Source organism: Xenopus laevis, chromosome 6S (assembly GCF_017654675.1).
Source record: "Xenopus laevis strain J_2021 chromosome 6S, Xenopus_laevis_v10.1, whole genome shotgun sequence".
NCBI lineage: Eukaryota > Metazoa > Chordata > Amphibia > Anura > Pipidae > Xenopus > Xenopus laevis.
The window spans coordinates 71,937,815-71,957,198 of NC_054382.1; the positions used below are offsets into that span (position 1 = coordinate 71,937,815).

Genomic DNA, 19,384 nt, shown 5'->3' on the forward strand with positions numbered 1-19,384 from the left:
TCCGGTTCTTTTAGGTCCACCTTGTGGTATTTCCTGCGACCTCGTGCAATGTCTCCTTAGCCTTGGCCCTATCAGCTTCCTCAGAGGCATCTGTGTGAGGGAGATCTGTGTGAGGATCCATCATACACGCCTTACCAAAACAATTGATTTGTAATTAGGCACTTTGCCCATTTGGTGGAGGTATTTTTGGACCAAACATGGAAATGTTTATTCACTAACATGAATGTGACAACTTTATCTTGAACTTTGTTGTGATTTTTAAAGGTGAAAAACAGACACCCTTGTAAAAATTCATTTAAACACTGGGTGGTGCCCATGTGATTGAACGTATTACACCATATTAGTTTCTAATTTCTGTTGCCACAGGTACTGATTTTTTTTGTATTTGGAGGTGGAGGATGAGGCCTATTCATAAGTGGTTCCTTTCTCGCTGGTATTGGTATCGCAACGATTGGACCCAGAAGATCCTTTTGTATCGGAGGTTCAAGTTTCATACATTGTGGTGGCCAATGAACCTTCGTAGGGTGTTTCCCCTGGAGGAACTGAATTGGATGGAGGTCTTTATGGATGGGTCCGACATCGGTTGGGGAGCCCATGCAGAAGGAGCAGGAGTTCAGGGGATGTGGAGGAAGGACCTTTCTCACCTTCCTTCGAACATGTTGCAACTGAGAGCAATGCAAGAAGCACTGATCTCTCTCAAACCAACCCTATTGGCAACATCATGATGATCAGATCTGACAATGCTTCAGCAGTTGCTTACATAAGGAACAGGAAACCCTTCCTATTATGCTTTGGCAGAGTCTCATCTTGGGGGTGCGCCCCCTCAGCGCACATGTTGGTGCATATCGCCAACAATACTTTTTTTTTAAAAAAAAACTGAGCATCTGGAGGGGGGTCTGGCCTGGCAGGGGCCCATGAGGGTTGGGGACCACCAGGTTTTTTCTCGGTGTCCCGTCCGGCCAGTCCGACACTGCCTGTGGATCCCTCCACTCCAAAAATTCTGGATATCCTGCAGGCTGGGTTGTGGGTTAAGTCTCAGCTCACTTAAAGTGCAAGTTTTAGCTCTTTCAGCTGTTCTTGGAAAGAAGTGAGCAGACAAAAATGTAATTGTTCAGTTCTTCAAGGCTGAAGAGAATCCATCCTCCAGTTAGGAAGTCTTCTCCATCATGGGATCTACCTTTGGTCTTACAGCCTTTGTCTTTTCCTCCTTTTGAGCCTATTCAGGAAAAACCCTTATGGTCACTCTCTTTGAAAACTACATTACTAGTGGCTTCAACATCCACAAGGCGAGTAGGAGAGCTTCACGCCTTATCATCTGATCAGCCATACACTGGAAGGGGAAGGTAGTTCTGAGACCTGTTCCTTCTTTTCTGCCGAAAGTAGTTTCCATATTTCATCCGAATGAACCAATTGTCTTACTTTCTCTACCACTTCATAATGGGGAAAATCCCTTGGATGTCTTGAAATGTATATCAAGAGCATGGAAGCATTTATGAAGTCCTGAAAACTTTGTCATTTCAGGTGGTGCGAGAAAAGGGGAGCCTGCATCTAAGAGGACTTTGAGTAGTTGGATTGTTAAAGCCATCCCCATAGCTTATGCAGAACAGGGAAAGAAGTCACCAGTGGGAGTGAGGGCACATTCAACCAGAGGTGTCTCAACTTCATGGGCGACAAAAGCTGGAGTCTCAGCTGAATCAACTTGTAGTGCAGTGACACAGGCTTCCTCTTAAACATTCATTAAGCATTTTAAGTTGGATTTATTTTCTTCTTCGGAAGGTAATTTTGGACATTTTTATTTTGCAGCTACAGTTCATTAAAATGATTAAGCAGCGATTACCTCCCTTTTTTATTGGTAGGATATTTACCCGAATGATGTTCTTATGCTTCCAGGTATGACTAGGAAAAGAGAAAATGAATTCATACTGTAATTTCCTTTTCCTGGTTTTTCAGCTTTATAATCAAGACGTGGGAGTATTGGAGGAGGAGGTATTTATGCAGATGGGGCGTGTTTTGTTTTCTTCTGCCAACTGGGGAGTATACCCGAATGTTATTATTATGCTGCCCTGGGGATGACCAGGAAAATAAATTTATGGTGAATGAATTTTCTCTTTTTCAGGGGTTGGAGATTGTTGAAAATGCATTGTTGAAATTGGATGGTATTATATGGATTTTGCAGAGTTAGCAATTTTGGATCCATAGGTTTCTGTTTATAAATTCCCTAAAGGCTTTAATGAGGCTTAAGAACTTGTTTAGTTTCTAAAATAATAATGGTCTTATCTAAGTTAATTTTTTAAATACATTGTGATATGCTGTTTATTTAGATTTTTTGTAAAAGTTTTAGATTTACCTTTTAAATGGTGTGTATTATTTGTGATTAAGTTGAGTTAACTCTCCATATTAAATAGGAAGTGAGGAAGGAACAGTTCACTCCTCCTGACGAAGCGCATCTGCGCTAAACATGTTAAGGATAAGTGAGCTGTGAGACAATGTGGTTTGTGTACTAAAGTTTCAATGTCTTGTAAGTGTATTTTGTTGTCCAATAAATTTTAAAAAGATGTTGTGGCACTTGGAGCATGTTGTATTTGCTTCTGATTCTTGAAATGATGTTGCAGATGCCAGCTCTCTTCCAGCTAAAACTACAATTATCACAGTGCCGGCATTTATCTTCACAAGTATGTTAAACAACTGGTCTCTACTACATTGCAGATAGTGCTTTCTACAGCAATTCAATTTAAAAATAACTCAAAACCCACTGACAATTTCTAATGAATGTATATTGGAAAATTGCTTAAAATTACCTTTTCTTTATGCAATTATATAAAATATTTGATAATGTAAATATTTATACACAAGTTCAATACATATTTTAAAACACTAGGACATTGCATTCAATTATGAAGTAGCAGATTGGGGAATGCCACAAATTAGAAAGGCAAGGACCACGCTCACCCCAGAAAACATGTGTGGTCTACTTTAGGGTTGCCACCCGGCCAGTATTTTACCGTCCTAGCCGGTAAAACACCTGCCAGGGCCGGTATTACAATGTAGCTGCCGGTAATTTGTAAAACTATCTACAAAAGCCCTTGCCCACCAGTGAAAACTTACATTTTCTTCGGCTTCTGGTGATGTGGCCCTGCCCCGTTTACGGCATTACCCCCGTGGCCCACTGGCTCCACCCCTTTTGCGTCACGGTCTGCCCCTTTAGTTCCCGCCCCCACCACTGGCCGGTAATTTTTTTTTTAAAAGGTGGCAACCCTAGTTTACTGTTATTATACTGTTACTGTAACAATGTAGACATAGCCTGCCCACTCACCATGATTTTTTTCATAAAGGGAACTAGTAAGCCCCAGAAAACCCCCAGATTTAGTTCAGCTAAATAAAATAGCTCAATTGTCTTCAGAATTCTGCACTGAAATCCGTTTCTCAAAAGAGCAAACAGATTTTTTTATATTTAATTTTGAAATCTGACATGGGGCTAGACATATTGTCAGTTACCCAGCTGCTCCCAGTCATGTGACTTGTGCTTTGATAAACTTCAGTCACTATTTACAACAGTGGTCCCCAACCAGTAGCTCGTGAGCAACATGTTACTCTCCAACCCCTTGGATGTTGCTCCCAGTGACCTTATTTTTGAGTTCCAGGCTTGGAGGCAAGTTTTGGTTTCATAAAAACCAGGTGCACTGCCACACAAAGCCTCAATGTAGGTTGACAATCCACATAGTGGCTACCAAATGGCCAATCACAGCCCTTATTTAGCTCCCCAACTCCTTTTACGTCTGAATGTTGCTCACTGGTTCAAAAGGTTGGGGATCCCTGCTTTACAGCAAGTTGGAGTTATATCACCCCCTCCCCCCCCAGCAGCCTAACAACAGAACAATGGGACGCTCCCTAACACAAGATAACAGCTACCTGGTAGATCTAAGAACAGCACTCAATAGTAAAAGCCAGGTCCCACTGAGACACATTCAGTTACACTGAGGAGGAGAAACAACAGCCTGCCAGAAAGCAGTTCCATCCTGTGCTGGCTCTTTCTGAAAGCACATGGCCAGGCAAAATTACCTGAGATGGCTGCCTACACCAAAAAAAAAATACACTTGCTGGTTCAGGAATGAAATTTTATATTGCAGCGTGAATTATATGTAGTGTAAACAATGTAATTTTGAAATAAAAACGACACCATAAAAATCATGACAGAAATGTGTACCATCTGGTATAGTGCTGTCAAACAGCAGACAGAGCACCAGTACTATGTCCCTGACTGGATTTAAAGATTTTATTTTACATTTGTCAGGGGCATTACTATGCCTAAACATGTGGGGCAGGTGTTTTAGATAATTTCCCTGGTGCCTCAATGTCTCATTAACTACAATGGAAATACATGTATGTATGTAAGGTAGAGGAGTTTTACACATTGAGACTGTCAATATAAGCTGCTGTTTTTACACCTCTCTACAGAGTCTTCATCTTATTAGCCTGTGTATAGGTCCTTTCTGACCACCTAGCTGACAGATATCTGGCCACGGATTAGCCAGACATCTGTTGGAATTGGACAGGTTAGAAAATCATACTGAGCAGGGACCACATGTGAATTCAGTTTTCCCTGTCAGGTCTGTAGGTTTGCCACTTTTACCTGTTTCAGAAAATGGCCAGGGGGCAATGAAGGATAGTGGAGATGCAGACATGGATCAGTGGGTGTAATGATGCTGGCGGGTGGGTTGATGACTAGGGTGGGCAACTTGTTCCATAAGTAGATTCTGATGCACCCTTACAAACTGCATGATAAGTATGTAGAAATTGTTTATGTAAAGATGACTTTTCCCAAAATCTATTTGCATCCATTAATGTCTCAAACACTGAAAAATCCTTAGATGGGCTAAAAGAGAGTTCCTTAGATACAATTCTAATATACTTCAGAACACATCTCCTCTTGCCTTGCATAACTGGTATCCTTGGCAAACTTCTCTTCCCCATTTTTCTGAATCTTGTCAGACCCCCACTTGTCACTTGGGATTCAGAAAGGCCCTTATTTGATTGGCTCTGTCCCTTTATGTCAATTATGGTATATAATCTTTGGAGTCAGCTCTCCTCTGGGTATTCTGGTTTCAACTGCCTCCTACAGTCCTTGGGTCTCTGCCCAGAGGGAAATTGAATTTGTTTTTCATAACTGTACCTTTGAAGTGGTGTCAGTGGAAATATACAGTGCTTTAACATATGAATCTCGTAATTGTCAGGAATTATAGTAAATTCTCCTCTGTTTTACAGCAAACTTTACCTTTGCAGTGGTGTCAGTGGAAATCTCCAGTGCTTAAACATGAGTCTCGTAATTGTCTGGAATTACATTGTCCTCTGTTTTATGACATTTAATTTGATTCATAACTGGGAACTTTGGAAATGCAGTAAGATTATTAAGTTATAGAATACTTTAAGAAAAAAATGTAACCCCTTTTTCATATGAGCTCATTTACTTGGGATCATGTATAAAAGGAGCATAAGCTATCTGAACTTCCAGAAAAAAATATAAATTTATTTTTTATACAGATATACTGATCCCACAGACTGAAAAAAAACATGATTATTCATATAATTTCACAGGAACCAATTCCCTATCCTCCTATAAACTACACAAATATTCCAACCTCTTCCTTACTATGTTCCGCTGGAAAGTGATGAATTCTGTTACTTGAATTTGGCTTTTCATAGCGAGTGGTGCACAAATTCTCTGAGAAGAGAAGAAGGACTTCTCGTCCCAGAATACATCACTTCACTGTGAAATAAGGTGAGGGCAGGGTTGCATTACTTTTTGTGTCTATGGGATTGTGGGAAAATACTTGTACAAGTATGGTTTTCTTTCAATCTGTGGAATCAGGTATGTTTGTATAGAAAAAAATACATTTATATTTATTTCTGAAAGTTTATGCACCTTTTCTACATAAGCTCAACTGAACAAGCTCTCTTTAAGGAATGAACACGATCTTTAGGTGTGCTTGTGATCTGTCCTCTTTGTTTATAATTGGTCATTGGATGTGTCTGTTTAGATGCAGAGGTTTTCAAGTCACCATTTATTGTTGAATTGTAATAATTTTTTAAGCTTATGACCAAGTCCCTTGAACATGAAATGCATTAGGCATATGCGATTTTAATGGGTTTAACAAAGATCATGTGATTTTATCCTGTTTCTCCTGTTTCCCAGTAGCCCATCAGCAGAATCATGGGAAGGTAAGCAGATAACAGCTCCCTGGTAAATATAAGAATAGTATTCAATAGTAAAGATCCAAGTCCCATGGCAATTCCCTCAGTAACATTGAGTAGAAGAAACAATAGCCTGCCTGAAAGCAGTTCTATCCTGAAGTGCTGGCTCTTTCGGAAAGCACATAAAAAGGCAAAATAACCTGACATGGCTGTCTACACACCAAAAAAAATCACTTGTTGGGTTAGAAATTAAATTTTACATGGTACAGTAAATTTTTTACAGTGTAAATAGTGTAATTTAGAAATAAAAACAACACCATAAAAATCATGACAAAATCCCTTTAAAGAGCCCAAATTAAACATGTGTGAAATAACATTATAACTTGCTAAAATCCTTATTTTTACTTAATAGTTACCAAGGGATATTATGCTGGAATTGCTATTTAAAATGCGTTCTGTTCTCTAGCTCTAGAACAGAATGTTCCAAACATTGCAGCTCCGCTCTGCTCACCGTGTGGGAGGATCAGGCCCGGATTTACAAACTTGCCGCCCCTATGCCGGCTCTACTCATCGCCCTGCTCCCCTGCCGGTGCCGTCCCCTTCACTTCCCCTGTCCAGCACTGTTACCTCCACTTCTGGTTTCCCCCTGTCCAGCGATGTCCCCTTGCCTTCCAGGGCCTTCCGCTTTCTGAATGGCCAAGTCAGTCACCTGATCTGAACCTGATCTGAGTATTATAAAGGAGGAAACCCAGAATCTGGTGATGTCCATGAGTTCAAGACTTCAGGCTGTCATTGCCAGCAAAGGGCTTTCAACCAAGTATTAGATATGACCATTTTATTTTCAGTTTTTTAATTTGTCCAGTTTCTTTTGGGTCCCTAAAACAAAAACTGTGGTACCTCTACAGGAGGCATATACATTGGTGAAACAGGACAAAAATTGCGCACAAGAATGAACCATTTCAGACATAAAATCAACACCAAATCATGTAATACACCAGTGGGACAACACTTCTGCAGTCAAAATCACAGTCTTCAGGACATGCAGGTCTTAATTTTAAAAACTGAACAGGAAAGGAATATTTATGAATTCAAATGTATGGAGTTATTTAACACATTAAGATAGGGTCTTAATTTAGGGTCAGGTTTCATGTCACACTATGTGACCTGACTGAATCCAGACTCCTGGACTATTTACAACCCATCCTAATTCATTGTATTATCTCTACAATTGATCTCTATCCATCTGTAACTTCCTAATTAATTGCCCATGAATACCTTTCACTGATCTAACAGTATGTATGCTGTGCCTTTCCAGCTTTCATTTGTATTTTGCCCGACAAAGGGGCTGCTTGCAATGTATTTTTATTGTTAGCCAATATAGGTATCCGTTATACAATACTTTTTGTATGTTTGTTTTTTTATTTGTTATTTTTGAGCCCCTGAAATTCAGTGATTGTGTTAAAAAAGGCTTTAGTTCCTCACATTTTTATGCAATCTTTTTGTTCAGACCACTGAATTAAAGCTGAAAGTCTGCAGTTCAACTGCATCTGAGTTGTTTTATTTAAAATTCATTGTGGTAATGTACAGAACCAAAATTAGAAAAAAGTTGTCTCTGTCCAAAGATTTATGGACCTAACTGTATGTAACGTCCATAAGAACATGCTCAACAGTCTTTACTGCATCCAGGGTCTGACAAATCTTGGGCAACTAATATAACCTATATCATCAACTATAATATAGCCCTGTGTGACCTAACCTACCTATGTAGGCTAAATTTGTAACACTACTTCACAAGTGCATAATATTGCTTAAGTGTCTGAATATTTTTCTACCTCTTATATTTTTAGGTCTGATAACTCTTTCTGCATTTAAATGTATAACATTTCATAAAAGATCTCAAATTCTGCATTGAATCAATTTCTGGACAACATTGTGCTTTATGTATTATTCATAGAAATATGAGCTAAGAAATGCTTGGCTTAGTAATTTTTTTTTTTTACAATAAAGAGAGAGAGAGACACACAGTTTTAAAGATGAAAATGTTTACATGGGATCAGAATATTTATAAAGAGACGGGGAAAGATCACTGGTTCAGCAATATGAAAATATTAACAATATAATGTATTGTTTACTAAATGCTTTATTCTACCTTTGAAGAAACCAAAGCAGATCAGTATTTTGGATATAATCTGCCTGCCACAATAATTCACCAGCAAAACAGGAATTTAGCCAAGCAAAGGCAAACATTAACTAATTAAATGCCTTAATGGGCTGATTTTTTGTAAATCACTTTATGCTACTTAGAAGCATATCATTACTTCATTACAGACCTCCTATGGCATCAAAAGAATTTTAATAAGAAGCTCCATTGCTAAGAAATAATTAGCACTCATTTGCATTGACATAGCAATTACTCCTATCAGGGTACAATAAAAATGTTCTGTTTGCAGCAGAAGTCCCAGATTTCATTGTACAAGTACAGTTTTAATGTTTCTATTTTATTAAAGTCACCCTCAGTCTGTTATACAGGAATATGTAAAATGGTGCCAGTTTAGCTGCTTTAGAATCATATGTATGACTTTTAAAAGGTATGTTAAGGACCCTACAAAACAGGGTTCTGGGAATAGCTGGAGTGTATATGGACAATTTTTATGAACCTTTAACTGAATTAGTTATCATTTGTATGGTCTACAAGTTAAATACATACATACTCTGAGTCAAATTGGAGAGGCTTCAAATGGGGTGTTGTTTGTCTTCCTCTGGATCAACCAGCAGTTAGGCAGGTTAAAATAGAGTTCAAAGGTTGACGGACATGTGTCTTTTTTCAACCTAAGGTACTATGTAAATACGCTGTAAAATATTAATATAAGGACTAACACATTTGTCCCCTTTCTCAATTAGATAATATATCAATAAACACTATTTTCCATTATTTTGGGTTTTGTTTATCTTCACCTTGTACTTATACCTCCTTTTCATTTCCATTTTTAAAGGTTCAGTACACACCTATAAGCACTTTTTTTTTCAATATGATAAAATATATAGTCCATATATACAGTAGGTATATATATATATATATATATATATATATATATATATATATATATATATATATATATATATATATATATATATATAATCCAAAAAATGAAGGAAGCACTCACGGCAAATTTTTCTTGAAAAAACTTTTTACTGGATCATGCAAACATCAACGCGTTTCGGTACCTCAAGGGACCGTCATCAGGAGACATCCTGATGACGGTCCCTTGAGGTACCGAAACGCGTTGATGTTTGCATGATCCAGTAAAAAGTTTTTTCAAGAAAAATTTGCCGTGAGTGCTTCCTTCATTTTTTGGATTGTATGCTTTACTTGGCTAGCACCCGGCCTCAGTGACTATTGGCGAAGGTGAGTGCCGGCTTCACATGCTTTTATATATATATATATATATATATATATATATATATATATATATATATATATATATATATATATATATATATATATATATATATATAGTCCACGAGGTAGCCAGCACTCTCGATAAAAGGTTTGAGTCGCCTGGGTGCAGTATCAAAATATAGATATATACCAAGCAAGAGAAGGATCCGCACTCTCAGGTCTTAAATACTGTCAAAAAAGTTTTATTAAAACATGCGAGTCTGACGTTTCGGCCTCCTCCGAGGCCTTTCTCAAAGTATCAAATTGTTTGTGAGAATGCCTTAAATACAAGAATTGGCGGGAATCTAGACAAATAGAAACAGACGTATTGATTACATCACCAGAACATCACTGCCAATTTAAATATCACTACTAACATCTCAATAAATATATTAAAAAGTGCATAGCACAAATATAAATAGCATTATTGTTAATAATCTCTATATAAGGAAATATTACTTACTAACTGTTAAAATTATCATGTAATGTAACATTGTTTCAATATACTACTTTTACTCTCACTTGTCACTATATTTGTCACAGTGTTGAACAATGTTGCAAAAAGTTTACACAGAAAATAATGAGCACAGTTGACAGGCCTGCTCTGGAGCTCAGTCCATCCTATATGTTCAGTATAAAAGCTACCACTCGTTGCACCCCTAGGGAATAATAAAATAATAGAGACTTACTAATGTATAGAAAATCACGCTTGTGTGCTTCCCAGCTATGTGATTTAGGACCTATTATCCGGTATGGAAGCATCCATAGTGGATCTCACACCCTTTATATAACTTTAATAATATTTTATACAACTTTAATAATATTTTCACTTGCATATATATAGACTTTTTTTGCATACATAATTTTGATGTATTTTTTGTTTTTTTGTTGTTTTGTTTTTTGGGTTTATTTATACAGCAGGGTGGTCTTAAGGAACACTGGATGAATATCTGTATTACGCTAATATGTCAATATTGGAATCACGCTAATATGTTATGTTATAGACATGCACTAAGGGTTAAAACAAGTGAATTGGTGATTTGGGATTTCCTCCTACACAGATGTAGTCATGACACATTGACATTGGGAACTTTTTAGGTGAATATGGAGGACTGATCACTGGGCATGTAGGGTTAATTATTACACACAAATTGTCTTTACGCACGCTACACGTCTTTAGCCCGTTAATCTCATGATAAGTAGGAATAGACTTAAATGGGGGTCTCTAGATAGCTGAAAGGGTGTGAGATCCACTATGGATGCTTCCATACCGGATAATAGGTCCTAAATCACATAGCTGGGAAGCACACAAGCGTGATTTTCTATACATTAGTAAGTCTCTATTATTTTATTATTCCCTAGGGGTGCAACGAGTGGTAGCTTTTATACTGAACATATAGGATGGACTGAGCTCCAGAGCAGGCCTGGCTCATTATTTTCTGTGTAAACTTTTTGCAACATTGTTCAACACTGTGACAAATATAGTGACAAGTGAGAGTAAAAGTAGTATATTGAAACAATGTTACATTACATGATAATTTTAACAGTTAGTAAGTAATATTTCCTTATATAGAGATTATTAACAATAATGCTATTTATATTTGTGCTATGCACTTTTTAATATATTTATTGAGATGTTAGTAGTGATATTTAAATTGGCAGTGATGTTCTGGTGATGTAATCAATACGTCTGTTTCTATTTGTCTAGATTCCCGCCAATTCTTGTATTTAAGGCATTCTCACAAACAATTTGATACTTTGAGAAAGGCCTCGGAGGAGGCCGAAACGTCAGACTCGCATGTTTTAATAAAACTTTTTTGACAGTATTTAAGACCTGAGAGTGCGGATCCTTCTCTTGCTTGGTATATATATATATATATATATACGTATATATATATATATATATATATATATATATATATATATATATATATATATATATATATATATATATATATATAAATATATATATACTAAAATATATTCTGTCTGCATTTAATTTTTAAAAAAAACATATTTTCTATGTTTTTCATTACACAGCAGTTGTGGAGCATTGTTTTGTTTCACGCTTACTTCCCCCTTGTAATTAGCTGAGTTAGTAACTAGAAAGAAAGAGATCTGTATTAATAACCCCCTCCCTCCTCCCCGTTGTAGGATAAGAAAATAATTAAAACAATAGGCAAAAAGTTGGTTTAGCACAAGCCTGAACTCATTGATCTCATGTTAAACAAGGGGGGCATAATTAAGGTACGTTAATTTCAACCCCTATGCTCCTTTAATCCAGAATAGTTGCGTTGGCTCCAGCACAAACACAGTCAGTGGATTTCGGCAAAGAAATGAGAGACTTTGCATTTTGCTCCAAAATCCACTGAGTGTGTTTAAGTGGGAACACAATGGTTCCAGATGCAAAAAGGAGAGGAGGCTACTGCCTGCATAGGAGCTGAAATCGGGCATGGGCATCTCAGCACACCAGAAAATCCACTGTTATTTCAACCCTACACATACACTACACTACTTTAAGACCCATTACAGCTGCTGCTTGTTGCAGTGATAGCGTAAGGACACACTACTATAGTTAAATAGTGTAAAAGATTATTTAGTAACATTCACAGTTAAACTAGTAGACTTGTTTCTTAGAAGAAAACAATGTTCTTAAAAAAAAAGCAAGTTCCTTCTGTACTCTTCATGCCTTGTTCAGCAAACTATGAAGCTGCAGCTAAAAGTCCAGAAGGTAGCTAAGGCCAACTAAGACACACACAGTTAATTGTATTTTGATGTATGATTAATTCATTTCTGCAAGGGAATGAAAATTTCCCATAATGGTACAAAATGTATTGTAATTATAGTAAATTTTTGTCCAAGAGACTTCCCTGTTACTGCCACCAGGGGGACACAGTCTGTGTGGCACTAATCCGTTTTTTTTAATCTCTTTTAGATCATTGAAGATAGCGTGAACCTTCCACAAGCGATTTATTACTCATGGAAAACATCTTTACTGGTTTATATTTATTTCCAAGTATTAAGGTTTATAAAGAATACAAATAAAGTGTTTATTATAGCTGTGCTAGCTTTGCAATAATGTCATTCATAAAACCATATATTCAACAGACTGAACACATGAACTTTGACCATACAGAGCTACATTTCAGGGTATGGTGATGTGTAACAGCACCAGTCAATCCCCTGCTCTGAAATTCTACTTTGCAAAGACAGGTTTATACCAGTATCAAACATACCATGTGTTTTTACCCCGGTGGAATACAGCTACAAAGCACAGATGCAAAGAAAGTTCATTTAAAATGCTGACATGCCCATATATGTGTAATCAGTCCTAGATTATTAAAAAGAAAATTGTAAATGCAATGTAGAAGAATGAATCAACATCCTGTGCAAAACATATTGTAATACAAATGTACTTGGATGAAACAGCTCCTCTTCTGGTTTATGACTGCCATTATGGTCTCTCTATTTAAAGGAGTTACATGGGTATTCATGAGTTAGTTGATTCCTTTGAAACTCACATACTGTTTTGATGTAAAGAGCACACATTATAGCACTTGGGAGGTATAAACAAGCAGCTATAAGATCAAACAGTGCCACAGCGTCATCTCCACCCTGCACCTCACAGTTCATCCAGGTGTAACCACGGCCTGCATAAAGACACTCTTGTCTTGCAGACATCACTAGAGTTGACCTGCTTAATAAAATGTAGATAAAGACCAACTGCAACAATGTAACTGATAGAAGCCACTATATCAATAAAAAAAAAGAATGCGTATGTTTACCCTGTGTATCGGTTTTGAACCCATAATAAGGAAAAAGACTAAGTCCACAGAGCCGTATAGTGAAAGGCAATCCACCATAGATTCCAGGTACTCTGGACTGCACGTCCAAGACCTGCTTTAGCTCATTGCCATCAATCGGGCTGTATGCAGAGTTAATGCTAAATGTGCCAAAGCCAGCTGCCGATGTATAGCCGGTTATCACTGCATAAGATGCAATCACACAAATAAGGACCAGAATGTCTTGATTTCCACAATCTGCAGGATTCCTGAAAAGGGTAACGCAAAAACATTGATTATTACTTGGCCTCCTGGCAAATTCAATTTCGTATATAGTATACTATATTGTACAAAAGCATGCATTTTAAATATTTTTTGTAAAATAATGTTAAAACTGAAGAAGGGGGGTGGTGGTCAGTAGTTAAAATTCCAAAACTTGTGTCTAATTCCTTTATAGTTGCTCTGTGCTGCAGCTAATTTCAAGTGAATTTCAAAAAAAGCAAAAAAAAAAAAAAAAGCTCCAGTAGTTTGACTGCAAAAACCTTTATTCCAGGTTGTGGCAACACAACATGTTTTGGGTACAATACCCTTTATCAAGTGAACCCTTCACTTGATAAAGGATATTGTACCTGAAACATGTTTCCTCATATCAAAGCAGCGGATGAATATGGGATTTTGTGTTTCCCTCTGCATATTTACATTAGAGTGGTTTGTTTATGGATTACCTGGGCAGAAGCATTTCCAATATTTCCAGTAAAAACTGTGCGTCTGATAAAATACTGTATACAGAGGTGCCTCATCCAAGGTAATCCTTATACTTTATATAAAACATATGATGCACACAATAATCTGTGAGTCTGATGGATAAGCACACTTTTGAATTACAAGCCACATTTTATGCCTCCAAGCACTATGGCCTCAACTGTACTGGGCTACTCATCTGATATATTTAACACTTAAAATAGGGAAGGTATGATTGCAAGATAGCCGAGAATCTGGATAGATAAACTGGAGAGAAGGGGATGCAAGAATGCATCTGAAATTCTATCATGTTATCAAAATTAACTATTTAAGTGCCTAATCCAGGCACAACTTAGATTAATGCAGCAAGTATTCTTATATAAATGTAGGGGCCCGTAGGGTTAATTCCCCTATGGTCTGAACCACATGGTGGAAATCCCCTGCCAGTCCAGCTACAGGGTCTCCTAGAGTCTTGGGAAGGGCTGGAGCCCTTGTCCCTGTGCAGCATGTCTGGCAGATACCGTAGGATGTCACAAGGTGTCGCTGCTGCGACACCTTTGGATATATAGAAGATATATGTACTCACAGTCATTCCTGTTTTCACTTTCAATGAGAGAGGGTGGACAGAGACTACTGCAAAGATGTAGGGCAGGGGTGTCCAATCTTTTTGCAACGAGGGCCAGATTTGGTAAGGTGAAATGTGTGGGGGCCGACCATTCAGCCTGACATTCTTTGCGTAGTGACTCGGCGCTGCTGGTATTAGCAATAGACATGTACTGGCACGCAGTGATGCAGCACTCTCCAATACTTCTTTAGGGTTGAAGGTGTCAATAGACATACTGATGTGCCAGTACTGTGAAATAAAGAAGTATGCGACAGCGGCGCATCACTACGTGCCAGTACGTGTCTATTGCTAACACCTTCAGCACACAGGCAGCAGTATAGACCAAGTGGCAGATCATTTCACTAATGTGCCCAAATATTACTACTACGGCTATGCAATCCTATAGCTGACATTCAGCCTTTAAAACGGAATTATTTACAGGTGTATGTTAATGGACTCCCTGCTTTCTCACTAGAGCTTCTGCACTTACTACTTACTACTCAGTCACACGGTTTGCTGGGGGACTTGATTTTAAATGCACTACAAACTTAGAATGCTAATGGATAGTGTAGGACTCGCATACAACAAGGAGCCTTGATGTGGCAAGTGAGCTTACATATTTTGGCCAAAGTGTGGTACTAATACCTGTACTTTTTTTTTTTTGTAATAATTATTTTTAAAGGCAGACCGTGCTGGCAATTTTTCTCTCTCTGTAGTGAGAAGAGCGTTTGTTAATTTTTGAGTTACCAAATGGCTGTTATTGTTGATGCCCCTCCTCTTACATTTATATAAGGATATATATCAGCATTTATATAAGGCTGGTAAGCACAAACTGTTGGATAGAGAAGTTTCATGAGTCCATTTACAGGTTCATGTCATTGATCATTATTCTCCTGCACAGGAGAATGGGTCCACAGGGTTTTAGAAAGTGGCATACATTTCCAGGGGCAAGTTCATTGATATTTGGCTATTATGGGTTCTGAACTCTGAAACTAACAGTCACCATGTACTGTGAGTAACCTTATCACCGACATGTAAAATTTTCCTCCCCCCATTCTTCTCTACTCTTTTTTTTTTCTCCCACTATAACCACTATGCTGTGCATTCTATTTGATTTTTAAAGTAGAAGGAAAGGTCTTTCAACTTGAAACATTAGGCACCCACAAGTGATCGCATGTACTTACCTAAAACCCCGGGCCGGTGCTCCTATCAGAAGAAAACTGCACTGGCCTGGGATTTTTCCAACGAGCACCATCAAGCAATTGTCTTCTAGCTTCTGTTTTCTCACGGCTGTGCGTGCGCAGTAGCGCGTAAAGCCATACTTTATTGAAAATGTTTCATTATACTGTGCAGGAATTTTCTCCCGGGACATTTGAAGATAAGTACATGTGATCACTTGGGGGTTCTTAACTTTTGGCACCCCCTAGTTAAAAGACCTTTCCTTCTCCTTTAAAATCATAAATCTAAAACATTAAAGCAGTTATTCACCTTTGAGTTAACTTTTGGTATGCTGTAGAGAATGATATTCTGAGACAATTTGCAATTAGTTTTCATGTTTTTATTATTTGTGGATTTTGAGTTATTTAGCTTTTTATTCAGCAGCTCTCCAGCTATTTCCGCAATCTGGTTGTTAGGGTCAAAATTACCCTAGCAACTATGCATTGATTTGAATGAGTGATCGGAATATGAATAGGAGAGGGTCTGAATAGAAAGGTGAGTAATAAAATAATAAAATGCAATAACAATACATTTGTAGCCTTACAGACATTTGTTTTTTTAGATGGAGTCAGTGACCCCCATTTGAAAGCTGGAAAGAGTCAGAAGAAGGAGGCAAGTATTTAAAAACTATAAAAAATAAATAATGAGGAGCAACTGAAATGTTGCTTAGAATTTGCCATTCTATAACATACTACAAGTTAATGTTAAGGTGAAAGGCCCCTTTAAAAATAGCATTGCTCATTTCTCGCAAAAAAACTCTCCTAAGTAAAATTGTCTGTAAGACAACCCTGCCATTTGCCAAACAATCAGTGCAATTTGAACATTCAGGTGTGTGGCCATACTGCTCATACCCTGCTGATCAGCCCTCATCAACTTTGCCCTGAGAGTGCCAGCTTAATTTTAAACATTAGCAAATTATTTTGCAAATGCATGCCTTTTACATGGAATACCTCTTATTGAGCAGATCTGTGAACATTTTCCAGACTGATCATCTAAATAATGAGAAGGACGCCTGGAGTGGTTGGAAGATTCCACAGGTGATCTTGAATGTGAATGAGCAGTGGGTGGCCGCAAATTCTTGTGGTGTTGGGAGAGCCTGCAAAGAAAGAACGGGATTAGCATCAGCAGAGAAGTTGCAGATTTAATAGACAAATCTTCATAGCATTAAGATTGCAAAATTATCTGCAAATTTAGCAAACAATAAGCCAGTCAGAGCTAAAGTGAGAAAAACAAACTAGTTGGTACATGTAACTGTTCATGTGGCTGTCCCACTGGTGGTACAGACACCTTGCAAACAGCTAATCCACTAGCAGACACGTTGCATTCAGCAGACACGTTGCATTCGGTAGTTTGGCTCTTCATCAACATGTTGTCAAATCACACACTTGTAAACAAAAAGGTCACAAAGCTGTGCAGCCTAAAGCAATTTAGTCATTCAGCTTTATTAATCAAGAGATTCCTAATAAAAGGATGAATGACAACTGTGGAACCTGTAATAGCAATTATTTTTGGAAATAATAGTCCTCCCATCTAAATGTCTAAAGAACTGGCATTTCACATATGCAGAGACCCAAAAAGATGGAGCTCTGCTGAACAAAAAGGTATATGCTTCAAGTACAAAAAATCTCTGCAAATCTCTGAATGTCACTGTCTATATCACACTAAGGGGGTTATTTACCAAAATCCAAATATTTCTCATTATTTTATTTTCGACCAAACTCCCATTCGGATTTTTACCTCATTTATCAATATATGAACTCGAAAAAATCTGGTGCGGGAAAAGCTGCTATAAAATCGTGAAACTATCCTAATTGTAAGTTTTTTCGGGATTTTATGTTGGAATTGTAATATTTTTTGCGGATCTGATGTTGGATTATCGCCCGAAAACCACTTATTATTCGGATTATTGTATGAAACCCAGCACAGCTCATGATATCTTTTGTTGTAAAATCTACCATTACCTTGTCAGGTTTGAGATGGAGTTTTTCTCTTATTCAGACTTTTAGCAGCCTCAGGGTTTAATAAATCTCAAAAACTTTAATTTTTTTAATGAAAAAATTGTGTTTTCCCATTAAAACTCCAACTTAGTATTTTAAGGTAAACTTCCCCTTAAGTACCAATTACCAATATAAAGGAACTTAGAAAGGTCTGCATAAAAAGTCCAAAAACGTGCAGCTTTACATATTATTATTGTGGAAAATAAATTATGCTCATCTTTAAAAGGGAACAATTTTCCCATTAATGATAAAATCAATACCCGGAAACCTGATGGATGTCGCACAAAACCTTGAGTATAGAATGGTTAACAGTTATACAGGTATGGTATCTGTTACCAGAATGCTTGGGAGCTGGGGTTTTCCAGACAAGGGATCTTTCTGTAATTTGGATCACATTACCTTAAGTCTACTAAAAATCATTTAAAAATTAAATAAACCCAATACAATTGTTTTGGCTCCAATAAGGATTAATTATATTATAGCTGGGTTATTGTTTTGTTATTACAGAGAAAATGGAAATCATGTTTTAAAGTTTTGAATTATTTGATTAAAACAAAGTCTATGGGAGATGACCTTCACATAATTCTGAGCTTTCTGGATAAAATGTTTCCAGATAACAGATCACATACCTGTATATGCCCAACCATTGAGCTTTACTGTGATAATAACCAACTCTTCTTTAGAGTGAAGTAGTACATGCAACGACAGTATCCCTTTAAACTTCCTATACATCAACAATGCCTAGCTGCATTGTCTTTTATCCTAAACAAAAACAAGGGTGATACAAAACTGGTTAAGGATCAGTAAAGTCTGTGCTTTACCTTCTGTTTGAAGCTTGGGACCTTCTGTCATATGCGGACTCATGTTGGTTCCTTTGTGATGGTCTGCCGGGAATTAGGCTGTTCCCGTCTTTCGTGAGATGATGTCTGGGATGGTGGTACCCGGTCACTTTTTGCACTTTTCTCTGTCCGAGACATAATTTTACATAGCGATGCCTTCTGGATTGAGAGTACTAGCAGTTACATACTGCTTGCTGCTAAATAGAAAACGATGCTCTGTTAAAAAACAAACTACGCCTGTAACCCTCCAATAATTAGCATACTTGGAGTTTTGTTGAATCTATTAATAGCGCATGTAGGGATACAGTTTAAATCACATGCTGCTTATATTATTTTTTAGGATTTCATCACCTCAGTTTTTGCTAGGAAAAATTAAGAAATATAGCCATATAGTTATAATGCTTTCTCCCACAAATGTGTTATTTAATAAGTTACAGTTTTAAGTCATAGACTCTGTTGATTACTTATGATCTGTAGTAACATGGGTAACAATTTAAAGTTACGCAGGTAATAAAAAGCCATATTTTTGTTGTATGTGACAATTTTTTTCCTCCATTCAAATCACTTAATGCATC

The 19,384-nt window shown here is 37.4% G+C and overlaps 1 pseudogene; it reads right to left on the minus strand.

The window, feature by feature from the left end:
* Positions 1–12,728: 12,728 nt before the first annotated feature.
* Positions 12,729–18,834, minus strand: LOC108719714 (annotated as a pseudogene).
* Between the last annotated feature and the right edge of the window lie 550 nt (positions 18,835–19,384).